Source organism: Ambystoma mexicanum, chromosome 5p (genome assembly GCF_040938575.1).
Source record: "Ambystoma mexicanum isolate Mex_15411 chromosome 5p, UKY_AmexF1_1, whole genome shotgun sequence".
In the NCBI taxonomy this organism is placed as follows: Eukaryota; Metazoa; Chordata; class Amphibia; order Caudata; family Ambystomatidae; genus Ambystoma; species Ambystoma mexicanum.
In genome coordinates this window covers 513,952,478-513,970,358 of record NC_090930.1, presented here as the reverse complement: position 1 = coordinate 513,970,358, position 17,881 = coordinate 513,952,478, and positions in this window count along the sequence as shown.

Here is a 17,881-nt window from a genome sequence, read left to right as displayed (position 1 = left end):
ACACAGCAATTTGCCTGGTCAACTCCTACTTCCCGCAACACGGGACACCATCGCATATCTCAATGTTGTGCTCTAAAATAGCCCACCACAGAGAGGGCACCTTCATTTGGGGAGGTGACTTCAACTGCGCCAGAAATGGCGAGATGGACAGGTCGGCGCCCCTACAACAACCACGTAACGCCGCCGCCACGGCTCTCAACAACGCCTTGGAACACTTAGACCTGGTGGACATATGGAGAGAGCAACACCCAGAAGAAAGGAGCTACTCCTATTACTCTGCCCCCCACAAGGTTCACACAAGGATCGACTACCTCTTCATTGACAGGGAACAAGCTGCACTGATGGATGACACCACATACCTAGGCAGATCGATATCTGACCATTCACCGCTGGTTATGCAGTGGAGGTTGAACGACCCCAGGCCCCCGATTCCGACATGGAGACTGTCCCCCATGGCACTCACCGATCAAGAGTTCAAGGAAGATCTAGGCACTAAGCTCGAAGACTACATTGACAACAACAAGGGGTCCGTATCGAGCTGGAGTACGCTATGGGAGGTGATGAAAGTGGTAACACGGGGCAAAGCCATTTCTGGAGCGGGAGGTATTCGGAGACGCCTGAAGGAAACACTGGAAGAACACGAAGCAGAGATAACACGCCTCGAGTCCCAATTAGACACCGCTGCTGAAAAGGAGGAGACCCTGAGGGGGCTCCGAGACGACTGTTGAATGGCTTGGGACAGACTGGCGAAATTCGACTTTGCAGCCAACACCACCAAAGCACACAAAGAGGCCGATAAACCAGGTAGACTACTAGCATGGTTGTGCAAACGAGAACACCAAAGGCACTCCCTCACCGAGATCCAGGATGAACGTGGAGTTACACATAAATCACAACTTGACATTAACACCGCTTTCGCAGAATTCTACTCTGAGCTCTACTCCCACGATAAGCAAGTACCCAGAGAAGACATCAGAGCCTCCCTAGACGAGATCGGACTCCCAAGACTGACCGAAGAACAGCGCGCAGCACTAGACACTGAGATCACCGCTGACGACATCAAGGACGCGATCAGATCTCTAGCCACCAGCAAGTCCCCGGGGAGCGATGGACTCCCGCCCGAGTTCTACAAAACCTACGAAGCCACCATCACTCCAATACTACTGGGGGTCTACACGGAGGCATATGAAGAAGGAATTCTCCCCTGCACCATGAAGGAAACCATCATAATCACTATGCTCAAACCAAACAAGCCACCCGAACGCTGCGATTCCTATCGCCCGCTAGCGATGCTGAACTGCGACGCCAAGATTTTGACCACCATTCTGGCTAAGAGGCTCGCGAGGGTGATTGGGACCATTGTACATGAGGACCAAAACGGGTTCATCCCGGGACGCAACACCACGGCCAACCTAAGAAGGCTACAACACGTCATAGCTGAAACCCAAGAAAGCGACGAGGATCTGGCGGTACTCTCACTAGATGCCGTCAAGGCCTTCGACTCCATCTTCTGGGAGTGGTTAATCGAGGTGTTGAGCGAGTTTGGGTTTGGAGAAGGCTTTGTGAGATGGGTCAGGGTCCTTTATAACTCACCCAGGGCCAGAGTGAAGACCGGACGAATAATATCTGAAGCCTGGGCGATACAAAGAGGCACCAGGCAGGGCTGTCCGCTATCACCCATGTTGTACGTCCTGGGACTGGAGCCGATCGCCATCTACTGCAGGAAACAGTTCTTTGATGCAGGCATAAAGCTGGGCAACAGGCACTTCATAATTTCCTTATATGCAGACGATGTACTCTTATACCTAAAGAACCCACAAATGAACGTGCAGGTTCTGCTCGATGTCCTGGACAATTATGCCCGGGATTCCGGAATCAAATTTAGCAGATCAAAATCTTGTGCATTCCCGCTAGCCAAACTCAACAAGACAATTAAGGAAGATTTGCCGGTGGTGGGGATAAAATGGCAACCAGGAATGTTCCGCTACCTGGGAATCAACATAACGCATACCCCAGAACTCACCCACGACCACAACACTGAAAGAGCAGCAAAAGCACTCCGCAACTTCATGAAGTTCTGGTCAAAGTTGCCACTTGCCATGATGGGCAGAGCAGCAATCGTGAAAATGATTATCCTACCGAGATTCCTCTACTACTTTACAAATTTCTGTTACTACATCCCTATATCCTTCTTCAGAAAGCTGGATTCGCTAATCAGAGACTTCCTATGGGGCCCAGCTAGACACAAGCTACCCCTAAAGATCCTCACGTTGCGACACAAGGAGGGGGGGGTGCAGCTCCCGGACCTACACATGTATTACTTAGCAGCTCAACTCAGCCATGTCACAAAGTGGCTCCACAACGACCCAAATGCGGAATCAGGACTACTAAGGCTAATACCTTCCAATCTGTTTCCCAAGGAATCACTCTGGAACCCACTGAAACAAACACGAGAATTCCCTATGATTGTGCAGCTGGGTAGACAAATTTGGACTAGAACCTGCTCCATCCTTCAAATGACTCACCCGTATTCTCCTGACACCCCCATCCTTGTGGACACATGCCAAACCATAACAGACCTCAGGGTGGCAAGAAATTGGGAGCGCGCTGGGATTTACACTTGGGGCGATATGTACGAAGACGCCAAATTCAGAGAATTCGAAGCAATCCTGGAGTCAGAGGAACTAAACAGAGGCCAATTCCTGTGGTATCATCGTCTCAGACAGGTTGCAAAAACAAAATTGCCAGAATGGCCGGAAGAACCCAACCCCAACCCCCTGCTCAACGAGATGCATGAACTCTCAGACGGCTGGAAACCAATAACCCGTCTCTACGGCCGCCTAATAGACAGACTCAACCCTAAAAGTGCAGCACTAAAAGAAAGATGGGAACTTGACCTCCAGATCACGCTCACGGACACTGAATGGGAGAGAGTATTACTTTACCCCAAGGAGGTCTCCAGGAACACCAGATTCCGACAAATCCAACTCAATGTTCTCTACAGAACATACATGACCCCGAAGAGAGTCGCCAGCTTTAACAAAAAGACATCATCAAACTGCCCTTGGTGCGGCACCAACGCAGCGGACCTACTGCACATGTTCTGGTCCTGTAACAAGGTGTCGCAATTCTGGTCCAAAATAAAGCAAACTTGCATGGAAGCTGGCATTACCAGATACAACTGGGACCCCAAGGAATGCCTGCTCGGAGCATACCCCAGACTGAGCAAGATCAAACACGTGGTGAAGCTGATGGACATTTCCTGCATCCTAGCCAAAAGAACCATAGCTATGGCTTGGAAGTCAAAACCAGGCCTGAGATACGAACACTGGCTCAGAGAACTAGAGCGTTGGACCACAGCCGAGACCAGAGCCTGGCAAGATGGAGCTAACACTGGAATAGCCGACGTAAACAACACCCTTGAAGCGTGGAAGGCCCTCCTCCGCGGCATACCCTTCTCCGCAGACTTCAAGCCCCCCTGAGGTGCCTGCCCACCCTAACATTAAACAAATATTGAACCACCCAGAACCTGAACCTCGATCATTCATAAGCCCTCGAACTCTGCCTTCACACTCCTTCCCTCCGGAATACGAGCTGTACAAGGACACCCACACAAAGAGACTGTGCATTTTTGTTGTTACTTTTGTTGTTACCTGTTACTTTCTCACTCTATACGGCTAACAAGTACCTTCACTAAATGCAGTTTTGAAATGCAAACTTACCCAAATGCCAATAAAAAGTGTTTTTAATATGTTTTCATCCCTTCAGCCAATTTTTCTAAATGGAGATGAGCATAAGCAAAAGCATGCTGAAGGTGCTTCCTTACATTTTCAATGTACTCATGAGTAGTGGATGCATTGAGCAGTGTCTGCTCCTGAGTACTGAAGAGTAGATGCAGAGGTAACACCATTTTGTATCCGGTCATGAGCTCAAATTGAGACATCTTTGTTGCAGAAGATGGTGTAGACCTAATAGCCATCAGAACAAGCAGTAATTGGATGTCCCAACTGGGTCCGGAGTCTGCCACAAACATTTTTAACATACTTACAATTGTCTTGTTGTATTTCTCTATACCCCCTGCTTGTGACCGGGTGGTAGGCAATGTGGAGTTTTCTGTTTTACCCCTAGAATCTCCCACATCTTTGCAATCACCTCACTGGTAACTGGCTTTCATGATAAGACTCAATTATTTATGGGAGGCAGAATCAAGAGAAGATGAGGCTGATCATTAGTGCACCAACTATCTCCGTTTTACAATTCGGGGCTGGAAGACAAACTACCCACTTTGTGTACAAGCATGTGACTGACTACATGCAATTGTTTCTGTAGAGGAACAAATCACTGGCCAAATGAAAGCGACTTGCAAATCAGACCAAGGCTGTGTCATTCGCCTCTTCTATACGGGAGCTTGGTATGTGGGTAAACTGGGTTGAAATTGAACACACAGAAGAAACCCCTTTAAGTAAATGTTGAGGTCCTGACCCATGTGTGGCCAATAGCGAACCTTGCACAAGATTTCTAATGTTGTATGAAACCCACCATAGGGGTGGTTCAACTTCAGGCTTTAGAATGAGGTAGGTACCAACCACTGGTCACATCGACATTGTGGAACCGGAAACATCTTGGAAAATGTCATCAGCACCCGGAGATCCTCTTTACTGGCATAATCCAATTCTGTTTAGGGAAAACTGAAAGGGTCTTCAATGGGTCAATAGAATATTTTGATAATCAGGTCCTCTTTCTGTCCATTAATCAAATCTGCATCTGGGGTATGTTTACTCCACTGTGCCATCGAGAGTTCACTATTTGCCTGAGTTTGTGAGCTGGTGACAGTGGCCACTTGGATTTCACCCAGCAGGTATCCCGTTTCTTTAAAATCCTGTTGCAGAGCCCCAGTTTTAGCCAGCTGGTCAGCCCGGTCATTTCCAGTCTTATCTAGCCTCTCTATTTTGGATTGACCTCTTATCTTCTTCCAATAGATGGTCATCTCATTGGAGCTCACCAGATTATCAATTGACTAGATCAATTTGGCCTGCTTTAAGGGTTTATTGTAGGCACAAAGCATGCCTTGATACTTCCAGTTACTCAGGTGCACCACAAACCCATTCCTGACATAATCAGAGTCAGTGATTATGACCAGCTCTTTGAGTTGGTGGTTCACTGCAGCGAGGATGGCTTGATGATCGCCTATCAACTCTGCAACCAAACTACACCTGTGTCCTATTTTTGTAATCAGCGGAGGTTTCCTGGGTATCATTCACCCAGGCATTCCCAATGCCAACCACTAGTTCTTTTCCCCCAGTGTAATCAACATGGTAGGAGAACCCATCCACATAAACTGTGGGTATCCGCTGGCACGTGTCTTCTTCACAGACTCTGTGTGGGGAAGTTAAGTACACCTCCATGTGGTTGTTTGTCATTAGACTTTCATACTCGGGACAGTTTTATTGGGCACACTCATGCAAGTCTGCCAACCCTTGCGTTAGAGGATTCTTCTTGTTTTGGCCATATCTGACTTCCACAGGAAAGCCTTGCATGGACAGAATCCAGGTAGTAATTCTGGAATTACTGATGCTCCCCGCCCAGGTTCTGTCATTCTGTAGATATTGCAAGGATTGGTGAAGAGTCTTGACAATGATCTACTCCCCTGGATGAATGGGTGCTAATTTTTCGATGCCCACAACCTGGCCAGGGGTGCCTTCTGGCAGACATTAAATTTTTCCTCCAGGGAGGACAACATTTTGCTCACGTACAAGATGAGTTTCTTGACCTTGTCATTCTTTTGGTACAGCACTGCTTTTAGGCAAGTATCTGAGAAACCTGTCTCCTTTATGGGGTAAGACAAACAAGGAGCCTAGTAAAGGCTTCTTTTCCGTTTGTTCAACTCCCTCAGGTCTGCACACAGTCTCCATTGGCCGTTTGGTTTGAGTATCCCCAGTACCGGGATGTTCAATGTACTGTGGATCAGACAAATAATCTGACCGGATTCTAAATTCTCAATAATCTCTGTGAGTGACTCCTTGGATGCAAGAGGTAACCGGCATTGTTTAACAAACACTGGAGCCATCTCGGAGTCCATGGGTATGGTGGTTGAATGAATGGATGTGCATCTAGTCGTATGAGTCCACTGAAAAGATATCTTGGAATTCCAGGAAGAACTGTTTTTGCTTTTGTCTTCGCTCCTCGGTCTCACAGGCATCAGCAAGATTGATCTTTTCCTCGACAATCTGCTTGAAACGTGGAAAGACCTTGAGCTTGGCAATTTCAGCGGAATCCTCCAGTTGGGTGGCAAGATCTCTTTTGATGGTGTTGACCTGGACACGAGGTTCCAGGGATTCTAGGTAGTGGTCCTTGACTCTGAATACTACCTCCTCCTTCCTGATGTCACAGGTCACCTCCTCCACCCGATAGGGGCTGTAAGAGTACACCAAGAAATTCCCTCATGCCAAGTAAAATTCTTTTCTGGAGGAATCCAGTTGCTGATGTCGAAACAGTTGTTTCGGATCAGGGACGTAATTTCACCAAAAGGCCAGGGGTAGCATAAGTGACATCACATGACTCTTGAACTCTGATGACGTCACAGAAAGGGGTGGAACATGACCTTTCACCCCTTCACCAAACAGGAAGTGGCATCACATAGCATTGTTTCTAAATACATAACGAAAAATATGGTTGCGATGTCACTGTAATGTGATATACATTTTTATACAAGAATGGATCACCATATGTATCGTTAATTTCATTATGTATAGAGCCATATTTCCAAATTACTGTGAATGCAAGCAGACGTCCATGGCCAAATGATAATGTTGTGTTATCATATAGCTGTCATTCTTAAGCGATTTATATAGAACAGATATATGTACACTATCACCTAACCTGTGTTGATTCTCATTTATTGATCTCAGAAGGATGATAGGCTGAGTTGGCCTTTCAGGGATTTGAACTTGCAACCTAGATATCACACACCCATCGCAGCAGTGAGCGCTCAACCCACTGAGCTATCTTACCTGTTGTCGCTAACTTTATGGCTATAGTAAAATGAGCAATTACATGACTGAATGCTCTCAAAGATAGAAAGCAAATTACACTCTGTAGTGGATATCATTTAACAGGTAACTCAGATTTAACAGCAGGTCAGTTCATCTGCAGGTCTGGTGCAAAGTTTCCCACATGTCAAGCCTGCTTGGATCTACTTTACATGCTTCAGAGGTTGGCAAAATACATACAATTGGGATGATTCATAACTGTGTATTAAAGAATTTAGAGTAGCACAAGGAAAGCAGTGCACCATGCGGCATCCAGTACTCTGAGCCCTCGATAGATGCAAACAAGCATCCTGAACAGCATGCCATGGAGATAGGAAAGACAGACACATTACCATAAAGCATTAATTGTGGCACAATGAAAGCAAGGGCAACTTTAGGCGCTATGGTCAAACATTTCTGCACTGTACAATAGATTTAAGGCAAAAGAATGTTGTCAGGTGACCAAGGACACAGAGTTGGAATGTCTTGTGATGACGTAACAGAGGCAACAGCAGAACATAACATGCTATCACAGCAACTTGTAAATAGCAAAATACAGAGTGTGAAATGGATGCTTATTCTAGTGTAAAAGATTTAAGCATTGTGAATTTGAGGTGTTTAAGTACAGACTAAATCAGTGACTCACCCCATGAAGTGTGCCTGAAATAATCATTTGAGTCTCACAATTACTATACTTTCTTATTTAGGGCTACTGCTCAAAGTGTTACATTTGTGGACCTCCTGTCTTTTTTTAAGAGGTCTGAACAAGAAAGCCAGCCACTCCAGAACAAAGAGCCACAAAAACAATGTTTACATTTTTTATGGGTAGCAAGGGAGACCCCAGGGGTAGCAAAGGAGAACTCAGGGGTTGCATCTGCGACCCCACTCGACCCCCAATTGACATCCCTGTTTAGGTTTCGTCCCATGATTTCATTACCTAAATCAACAGAATAATGTTGGGCATCAAGCGCCATTCCAAAAAAGGTGTTTGCACCCAAAGTGATACTTCGAGGGTCACTGTTATCCACTTATATTCAAATGGTGTTGTGTTCTAGGTCTCCTAGTGGTGTCGGACTTAAATTCAAATGTTTTTTTAGGCGGTGGGAATTAAAATGTATATATGCGTTCCGATGTGTGAGGTTCTACCATTGCTTAATTTTGAGGGGAATGGTGAATCCTCACACCTGTCCTGGGATGGCATTCTCTTCTAGCATTTGAACTTCAACCGCATAAGGCAGCAATTGTCCCAGAAGGATAGCTCAGCGGCAACGTGCACGCCTTGGAAGCAAGACAACATGAAGCAACACAGGTTTGATCCCTGGGTCCGTGCTTAGAAACCTCTGGGTGTTTAAGCGTGTTATAAATATGCAACTAAGACAAAAACAATTACACAAATAAATAAACAAAAACAATTCCTGTAACAGCGCCTCGATGCCCGTGGGCTCTGTGAGCGCTTTATAAATGTAAAATAAATAAATTGAGCTAACCGGAAAGCTTTTTCAGTGTTGTCAAGGTCCATGTGGTTACCCCGCCCCCCCAGTTGTGACCATGCTTTATTATTAATTCGGTCCAAATTCATTTCAAATCAGTTGAGAATGTCACTCCCTAAATAAAATGTGGAAGGGACATCTCTCACGACCCAACAATTATGCTCTACGATTTTGTTTCCAATGGAAATTATTGGCATACACCTGCTAGCAAAGAGATGTTTGGAGTTTTGAATTTTCAGACCTACTTCCCATTTGCAAATCAATTTAAATGTGGGAATGGCCCAATCTTTTGAGAGTTTCCTGAATAATCCTTCGCTGTTGAAGCTCCATTCATTATTCAGGCATACTCTGGCAAGCACAGGCTCCCTCCCTCATTTATCTGAATGGGGAGAAAAAAACTGTTTGCCTTTTTATTTAATCTCTGTCAGATTTTTAGCAGGTTCCTCATTGTCTGATTTCAAAAACTCAATATTTCTTCTAATTTTGGACTGGTGTAAAATGATAGGGTGTTCCCTTCCAGTGTCGATTGCCACTTAAAACTGGGAGGAAGGTTGATTTTCAAGAATGGAAAAGGGTTCCCATCACCAGTTTGTTCTCCTACAGAGATGACAGTGATGTCTGGAAACTGGTTATTCTTGAAATGGAATTCTACTTTCTTGGACCGTCAACCAATTAAATAGCAGGTACCACTCATGCTTACATAAATGATACTCTTTTTTAATTTTATAGTCCAGTTAATCTGGGTCCAGAGGACCTTGTTTACATAGTCGATCAGAGGTGATAACCTCCTCAAGAGGTCATTCTCCAGTTAACAAGGTGTGTCCTCTGGAGTCATGACTATCACCGGATGTTTAACTCGATGTCGCCCAATTTTTATTTCCAGATTTGCAGTCCCTTCAATGCAAATGTCATTCCTGTCAAAATTGTGGATTTGTCTGGGAAGTGGTGTGAGGGCAATATGGTGGCCCTTGTCCCATACTGAGTTTAGTTGGTCAAAGGCCTTTTTGAACAGGAGGGTGGCTTGTGATAAAGTGTTCACCAGAGGTGATAATTCACAGTGACCCTGCACCTTGGCCGGTGCATAAAATTGGCCTTCCTTCTCCTCAGGGTGCAAAGAAAGTGTGAGTTACTTGTCAGCCCGGTGGTCATTTTCTTAATATTGAACTCGGACACTATGATCTTGGGCAATTTTTCGTGTCAAAGTTCAGAAACCTGTAAGGAACATTTTACAACTGACAATGGGTGGATTTGGGAAATCCTCTTTCTCCCCCAATTCTTTGCTGTCTCCATTTACCTTGAGGCAGTTCTCAGAACTTGTTTGGGGAAAGGACACCACTGTTTCTATTCTGTCTGGGCCCCATTTTTGGGTTTGAAGAATTTCTTGATCTGAGTGAGTCTCCATACTTACCCTGTCCCACTCAAGGTCTTTTGGGACCCATTTTACTTTTAGAAGAATACCCTCATTTTTGAAAGAGAAGGTCTGCTTACCTGAATCATGTGGGGACTTCTCTCTCTCAAAGGGAATGATACAGAGTTCCTCCACAAAGCGGGCACTTCAATGGCCTCTCCTACTTACCCTTTGCTGTTTGGGTTCAAAATTCTGGCGTGAGAAGAGTAACTTTCAGGCTGAGAGTTTTCTAGGGGTTCTGTCTGGGTGAGAAAGGAAGCTTGCTCTAGGGTTTTGCATCTCACCTCCACCTGGGCCACATCCTAAAGAACCTGTGGTTTGTTGGACATTTTTCCCATCATTTCCCCCCAAGGCATCAGCTCTGGATGTTGGGGAATTCTGGGAAGGCAGGGTTATGTTGAGGGTTGGACTGAGACCTCAGCATGCACCCCAGATTGTCAGTCAATTGCTGGACAAGTCGCTCCAGCTGCAAGACCTCTTCTGGGTGGCAGGGAAGCCTCGAGTCATACCTCTGCTGCTCCCGAAAAGGGTACCATTCCCTTCTCCCAGTTTAGCTGAGGTACTGTAATTTGCCCCATAATTTTGCATCCTGAATCTCCCTTCTCTGGGTTCAGGGATCTTTTTTTCTGCAATCAGGCAGAGAGAGGAGGATTATTTTGGAAGTTCCTGTTCAGGCAGTATCTGGGGAAAATGCTCAGGTTGGGAGACGGAGTGATATGTCTCTCCTGAGGGAAGTTTGGAGGGAAGTTTCCTGGGGCAGTACTTAACTGATTGGTCCCCACTCTGGGGCAGGAGAGTGTATACATACCCAAGGATTGGCTTGGTATCCTTGTATCTAGGGCTTAAATAGGTGGCAGGGTCAGAGGTATCATTGTTCTGCGGCCCTGCCTGTCTATCATTTGGTTGGGTCTGGAAAGGGGGTACTTTCTGCCTTCCAATTGGCTTGTTGGCAGGAGGGTTACTTTTAGGCCCCCCATCTCCAGGTCCAAGGGAGGGGTAGTTCTCACCTCTGCTACCTTCACAGAAGCAGATGTGTTAGATGGCTTAGGGGTTTTTGGGGTGTTTTTATTTTCAGTGGCTTCTGGACCTCATAGATCCTGGTGGCTTGTTCAATTATCCAAACCAGGGTCCTCATGAAGGTTTAGAGTAATTATGTATTCAGGGAGCGCATGGAAATAGGTGGTCACGAACTCCCTACTTCCCGGTTCACTCGCCGGGAAGTCTGATCTAATGCACAATCTAGCCCCTGCATAAACTCCCATGGCACCTGATTCTCCCCACATTGCAAATTATATACATCCTTACAGGACTCTTGTGGGTTTCTGTGCGAGGAGAATTTTTTTTAAATCGCTGCCTTATAGCTAAACCATTTATAATGATGTTGTTCCTCCAGTCCTGCAAAGAAACTGGAGTACTCAGGTGAGAATTTCCATTTCCATTTCCATTTCACATAATTTCTCATCTAAAATGTTGCCCTCATCTGGTCATAAATGTCAAGGTGCTCCCAACCTAATACTTGGTATTTTTGTGGTATGGGGCCAAGAAGCTCTTCATGGCCTAGATTTCTCTTATTGTGTCTTTAACAAAACCTTTGCTCTGTTTCACTGTCTTTTTGTTCCTGCTAACTCAGAGCTACTACTGGTACTCCATTCCCTGTCTTCTAGGTTCCCCCTATATCTATGAGACTGGGAATACCTGCCAGAACCACACAGTCTGTACTCCTCTTGCCTGTGCTGCTGTGAATTCTCTGGGTCATTTCCCTGTAGTCACCATTTGGCACAGGATAATACTAAGTCTCTTCCTTAGACTGACCCACATGTGTGGCCTACCTCCTCGCACGTAGTCTGGGAAAATTCATCCCTTCCCCCAAATGTATGGAGGTTTTTAATATGCTACTCATGTGCTGAAGCTTCAAATTGTCTTTTTCAGGAAAGCAGGCTGGGTGGTCTCTCTGTAATCTCATCTTCAATTAAGTCCAACTCTCTGATTTTGCCATCATAGGAGTTTTCCGGCTCAGAATTACTCACAGTACTATGTTTATTCTCTCAGGACAGGCTGGTCCAGCCCCCTTCCCTTCTGTGTGGTAGAGATGAATATTCATTAATATCGGACAAGGACTGGCCTTCCGGATCAGTTTGACTAAGCCTAGGTAAGACCAACTTCTTCATGTCCCCCTGTTCTCTATAGGGGGGGTCTCTATGAGGTCTGTTCCCCCTTGTGTATTGGAAATTGTGGCTATCTGGCCTGGAGTCCCTGATGGGTGGTGTGTCTCTGATTGATCAGAAGGCCCTACCCGATACCCTGACTGATATGGGCGTTTAAATGCCTGTTTATATTTCCTAATTTCCTTATTTAATTTTTCGCTCTTGCCTTTCTTAGTCCAGATTTCCTTCTGGTACCCTGAGAGCTGAACTTTTAGTTGTGACACTGATGCTTGGCTGAATTCAAGTGCACTGGTTTGCCCACCCAGTCCATTCCTCACTGCCTGAACCTCTTCCTAGAGGGTTTCATTTTCCCTCTGAGCTTGTTGTGAAATGGGCATCTGCTCCCAGCGCTTTTCTGTGAGACTGATCACTTCTTTCTCCCGAGCATCTATATCATGGGCTGCCTGCAAAAGGTCAGCTTCAGCTAGTCTCAAATGCCCTAGAAGCTCTGTATTCTCTTCCCTCACTTTGGTGAGTTGGTGGAACTCAGGCTCACCCTTTTCTGTATCCATTTTAAATTGGTTTACATTTTGTAAGAGGACATTATTGTCCTGCTGTAAACTTTCTTTTACTTTCACAAGTTGCATTTTCCGTTGTTTTAAAGCCTTTAAATCTTGGTGCAACTGGTCAAATTAATTCTGGGAGTGAACCCCTTTTATAATTACTTGCTTATTTCCCTATTTAAGTTCCTTGATGACTTGATTGGAAACTACTATTTCATCCAGCAATGCACTACTATGAACAGTTTGATCATTCAGTTTACCTTGAATGTGTTATAAAACAAAAATGTTTATTGTGAATTGGTTTGCATAAAGCCTTACACAGATGTAAAAACAAAATACACAAAACATAAAATATCATACGAAATTCACACAATTACAAAATAAGATCAATAGCGTGTCGAAAATGACCAAGTGCAATGAATAAGGATATATGTTCACCCCCCATGATTGTCGACCATAACAATTCCCTTGAGTGGTCAGATTTAAAGATGTCCAAACCCTTGGGAAATGAAATAGGTCTGATTGAAGTCAGAGCTCGACAGTCTAAAATTCAATGCCTTTACGTTTCAATGCCTGTCTGAGCATTACAAAAATGACAAGTGAACATTGACTCACCAGATGGAACCATGATCCAATGTTTAATTCTCTCTTTAGTGTGAATCTTCATCAATTTGAATTGCAGGTACATGTTACATAATTTGTTACATGGAAAACCACTCAAGTACACTGGTAGTTGACCTCTCCTACATAGAAACCAAGCATACTCACGGTACGAAGCAATATTTAGACAGGGCTTCGAGAGTCACTCTTCAATCGTCGCTTAGGAGTTTAGATTTTGCCACATTGAGTATTAACTCCAGCTCTGATGAGCCAATTCAGTCCAACAGGTTATGCATGTTGTCCCTTGACTCAGTGACTGATTTAACAGAACAATCTTCCAAGATCCAGTGCAAATCAGTGAAAAGAGAGTTACGTGAGGAGACCGCTTGAATGTGGTTTTCAGTTTCTGTGCACTGCCTTTAGTTGTATTGTAGTGCAGCAAACTCTTTTTCTCACTCTGCTCTGACTTGCAAATGGGTTTCTAACTTGTTTTGCAGTTGTTCAATAAGACATTTATATTGTACCTCCAAATTGTGTCTCTGTTGCCATTTCTCCTTCACTTGTTCTCCTTTTTTAAGGCCGCAGTTTAACGCAAACCAGTGGTCTTTTTATTATCAACCGCTCTCAGCTAATTGTAAATAGAAATAGAAATGAGCCGTGAGTTGAGCAATTTGAGCCTGTTCCTCACGTGTAGTTTGGGTCATGTAAAATGCCTCTAACGCTTTGTGTAGCCTTCCACCTTCAAGCCAAATATCAGTTCCTTCTGATGTAATCAAGTGGATAATTTAAGTTTACCAGCTCCCCTTATCCGCCTTTGTACACTCTCCATGAATGAACAGCTTGGTGAGGAGATATTTCCTGGCATCATCCACTTCAATGGCAAAATTGCCTTTTTTCAACTCTGCACCTTTCTTTGCAATAACACAACCACCGTATGCTCTATTCCTATGAGCTTTCCAGTATCAATGTCAAATCATTTGTCAATAATACTCAATCTTCATTTTTTACCTATACACCTCCCTGGAACTCAGGGGTCAAGTCCTCGCTGCACTTTAAGAAAGCAAAAATGACTTTCCATCCACCTCAATGCAAATATATCAAAATGTATAGCCTTCACAGTGTGCTTGTCTAAACAGCCAGCCAAATCCCAGATGAGACCCCATTATGTAACAGTTTATTAAGAGGCCACCCTCAACCCACGGAGTTCCTTCCCTCCCTAATCAAGATATCACACAACACACTGTTTAATTGATTTTTTTTAAATATATATATTTATTTTAATTATACGTTTAATGAAGATCACATTAAAACTACACACACCACCATCTGTATGGCTCATAATTAAACTTCTTTTTACATAAATACATAACACATGTCGTTTTGGAGAACACAAATCACAATCCTTTCTGAGGTTCACTTTTCTATAGCATGTAGCACATCAGAACCTGACAAGTTGCACAATTTAGTCTATGCAGATTTCAATTTAAAGAATAATCAACACTGGTCAATGAACAAAATCAATTTGCATATACAGTGTGGAGCTATTTTGATTTTCCTGCGTGCATAAAAAGGCTAGCAGTTTGGTTCAACTTCATCACATTTAAAGCAAATTTAGACTGGTGCTGCACTCTCACCAATACAACTCTTACTTAAACCCACTTTTAGCATACAGCTCACTTTTCTAATCAGAAGCTTTATTCAATTTACCCCTGAGGAAACACTTTTTTTGCCCCAACACAAAAAAACAGAAAGTCAGTTACTTGCAGCACCCCTTTACTGAAAGACCAGGATTAGGAAATGGGGACAGTCATTCATTTTCTTTTAAACACCCCTTCACTTAAAGGCCCATGTTGGGGGATCTAAATAGTTGGCACCCACCCACTATTAAGGGAACACATTAAGGCAAGCAGATTCCCCGACAAATTTTATTTTAAATGGCTTAATTCTACTTACATTGAAAACCTCTGTTTAAAGTTCAGGAAAGCCAGCTACATTTAAGGACACTCTTTGGCACAAGGCAGAGTTACCATTCTCTCTCCACCCCCTTACTACCGATAGGTTCTGGAAGTGGTGACACTAAATTATGGAAAAAAGAAGGGAGGAGATAAATCCACTGTCTAGAGTGATATTTATGTTGTATGTTACTTTGCAAAGGTTCACCTAAATAGGTCCCTACTTTATAACTATTTTTTTTTTTTACAAATAATCATCATAATGTATATATTTTTGGGCATCTCTCATTGTGACAAATCAAACTAGACGTCTCTCATGTCAGAACCATTTTGCCTCCACATTTGGTGTCTTTTTCTCAATTAAAAGAAGATGATAGCAGTGATTATCATCAAACTTTACCACCAGCTTCTTCCCACTTTCTGGGGAGCTGTGATCACTTTTTGGCTAGGGAATTCCGAAATTCTGACTTTGAATGCGAATTACCCCCAAAGAAACACCTTGAAATTAGCTTTTAAATAATACCTCAATGGCTTTTCTCGCCATTGATGATGGAGAAAATCACGAAAATGTGGTCCTATGGGCAATTCAATGGTAATGATACATTAGTCTCTTTGTTTATCTCTACTGCTAGTTTAACTTTAGCTCTGAGAAGTTAATTTCTTGTAACCCATGTGATACAGAGTCTGTTAAACAGCAGTGTTGACACTGTCTGCCATAAATCCTCTAACCTTCTGTACTTTGAAGGTTAATTGGCTGCTGGTCATAAAAGATTGGATTGCATCGGCCGCACAGAGATTTCCCTTCGCAGATTAGGAGCTAAGCCAGCCCTGTGAGTCAATGCTGACATCTGGCATTCTGTCCTGGTAATCTTGAGTTGACCACTATTTTGATCTAAAACTGTATATTAGAATTCACGCCGCCAATGGCTAGAAATGATGAAAGAACATAATCTCCACATGCTCAATGCATAAACTGAGGGGGACATTCCGGGCTGGAATACATGGTCTAGAGGAGAATCTAAAGCATGCCTAGACTATATATTTGTAACAAACTTGCTCCAGACAATAACACATTTACACATTTGTGATAGATATGCCAACAAGTGATCACAACCTCATAGAAGTAGCCTGGGATGAACCAACTCCTCTCCCCTGTCGAAATCCAAAAACGACAATTGAACTTATGCAAGGCTGCAACAGACTCAGACTAAAAGTGAAGGGTGTAACTCAGATGACCAAAACACTTAGCAATATCAATCAACCATCTGATGAGACTACAGAGTGCACCTGGTTATTGATTCATTTCAAAGAAACAACAAAAAAGAATGATAAAACATCATTCACACCAATGCACATCTATGACATCTCAGTAGTTAAAGCGAAGAGAAACCTTAGAGCAGACATCAGTGAAATCAGACAAAGCAATAACAGACAAATTCTGCCTCATCAAGAAAAGGAAACAAACTTAAAGAAACTGGCTCATAGCCTCACGAGCACACAGGGCATGATGCTGAAACTATAATGAAAATCATCTAAAAAAAACACAAGAATCTTATGGGAACTCCTTAACAATAATGGCAGATTTCAGACGTCTATGCAAATATCCAATGTCTTAGTGGAGAACTGGATCTCTCACTTCACCACCTTATTTGCACCTATCACACAGAAGGCACAGTGGGAACCGCCACAAACCACAGAGGGATAGAACCTTGGCTACAATAGAGATGACTTAGAAAGAATAATCAGAAAACATAATGCCTCAAGAGTGCCTGGCCCTGATGGACTCACCAACTGCAGCCTAACTGCATCCTAAAAGAGGCTTGCGGCCCCTCATCAGACTTTATGATTCTTTTATTTGGAAAAATCACACACAGATGATCAGCATTTCAGGGAGAAACACCATCATCATACCGATTTTCAAGAAAGGCCATAAAGAAGAGCCAAGACATTATAAAACAATTGCCCTTCTAGATGTAATGGGGAAAATATTTGCATCCATTCTTCTCTGTAACCTCAGTAGATGGGCAACAAAAAGTGGGCGATTAGACCCCTGACAAACTGGATTCATCAAGGGAATCGGCACCAGTCTGGATCTCTTCATCCTAAACATACTCAAGTTAAAGACCATCAAAGCCAAGACCAAATACCTCTTGGCATTCTTTGACTTTGAACAAGCATTCAATAGCATGGACAGAAGAATGCTTTGAAAGAAATTATATGATTGGGCCTGTGTGAGTGACCCATTAGAAGCCATTATTGCCCTGTATTTGAATACTTCAATCCAAACAAGACCCGCAAGGCACGGGGAAGTCACAGAGAAAGTAAACACATACAGAGGATTAAAGCAAGGGTGTCCTCTTGAATCCATGAAATTTAATCTATACCTATCTGACCTACAAGACTCACAAAACCTGGTTACAGCCTTTACCCCAGGAATCACAAAACAAATGAATACATTGGATCCTGTATGCTGATGATCTGTTCATCATTGACCAGACACAGATTGGGCAACAGCGCTGACTGAATAAATTCATGGAATACACATTGGCAAACAACCTTAGAATAAACACGAAGAAAACTCACATCTTGGAACTAACAACTGTCCAGGGAAAATCTTATAAGAAAAAGAATATATTTGAATGGAAGCAAGGCAGACATCCCCTTATACAAATCAAATCCATCATGTATCGGGGATT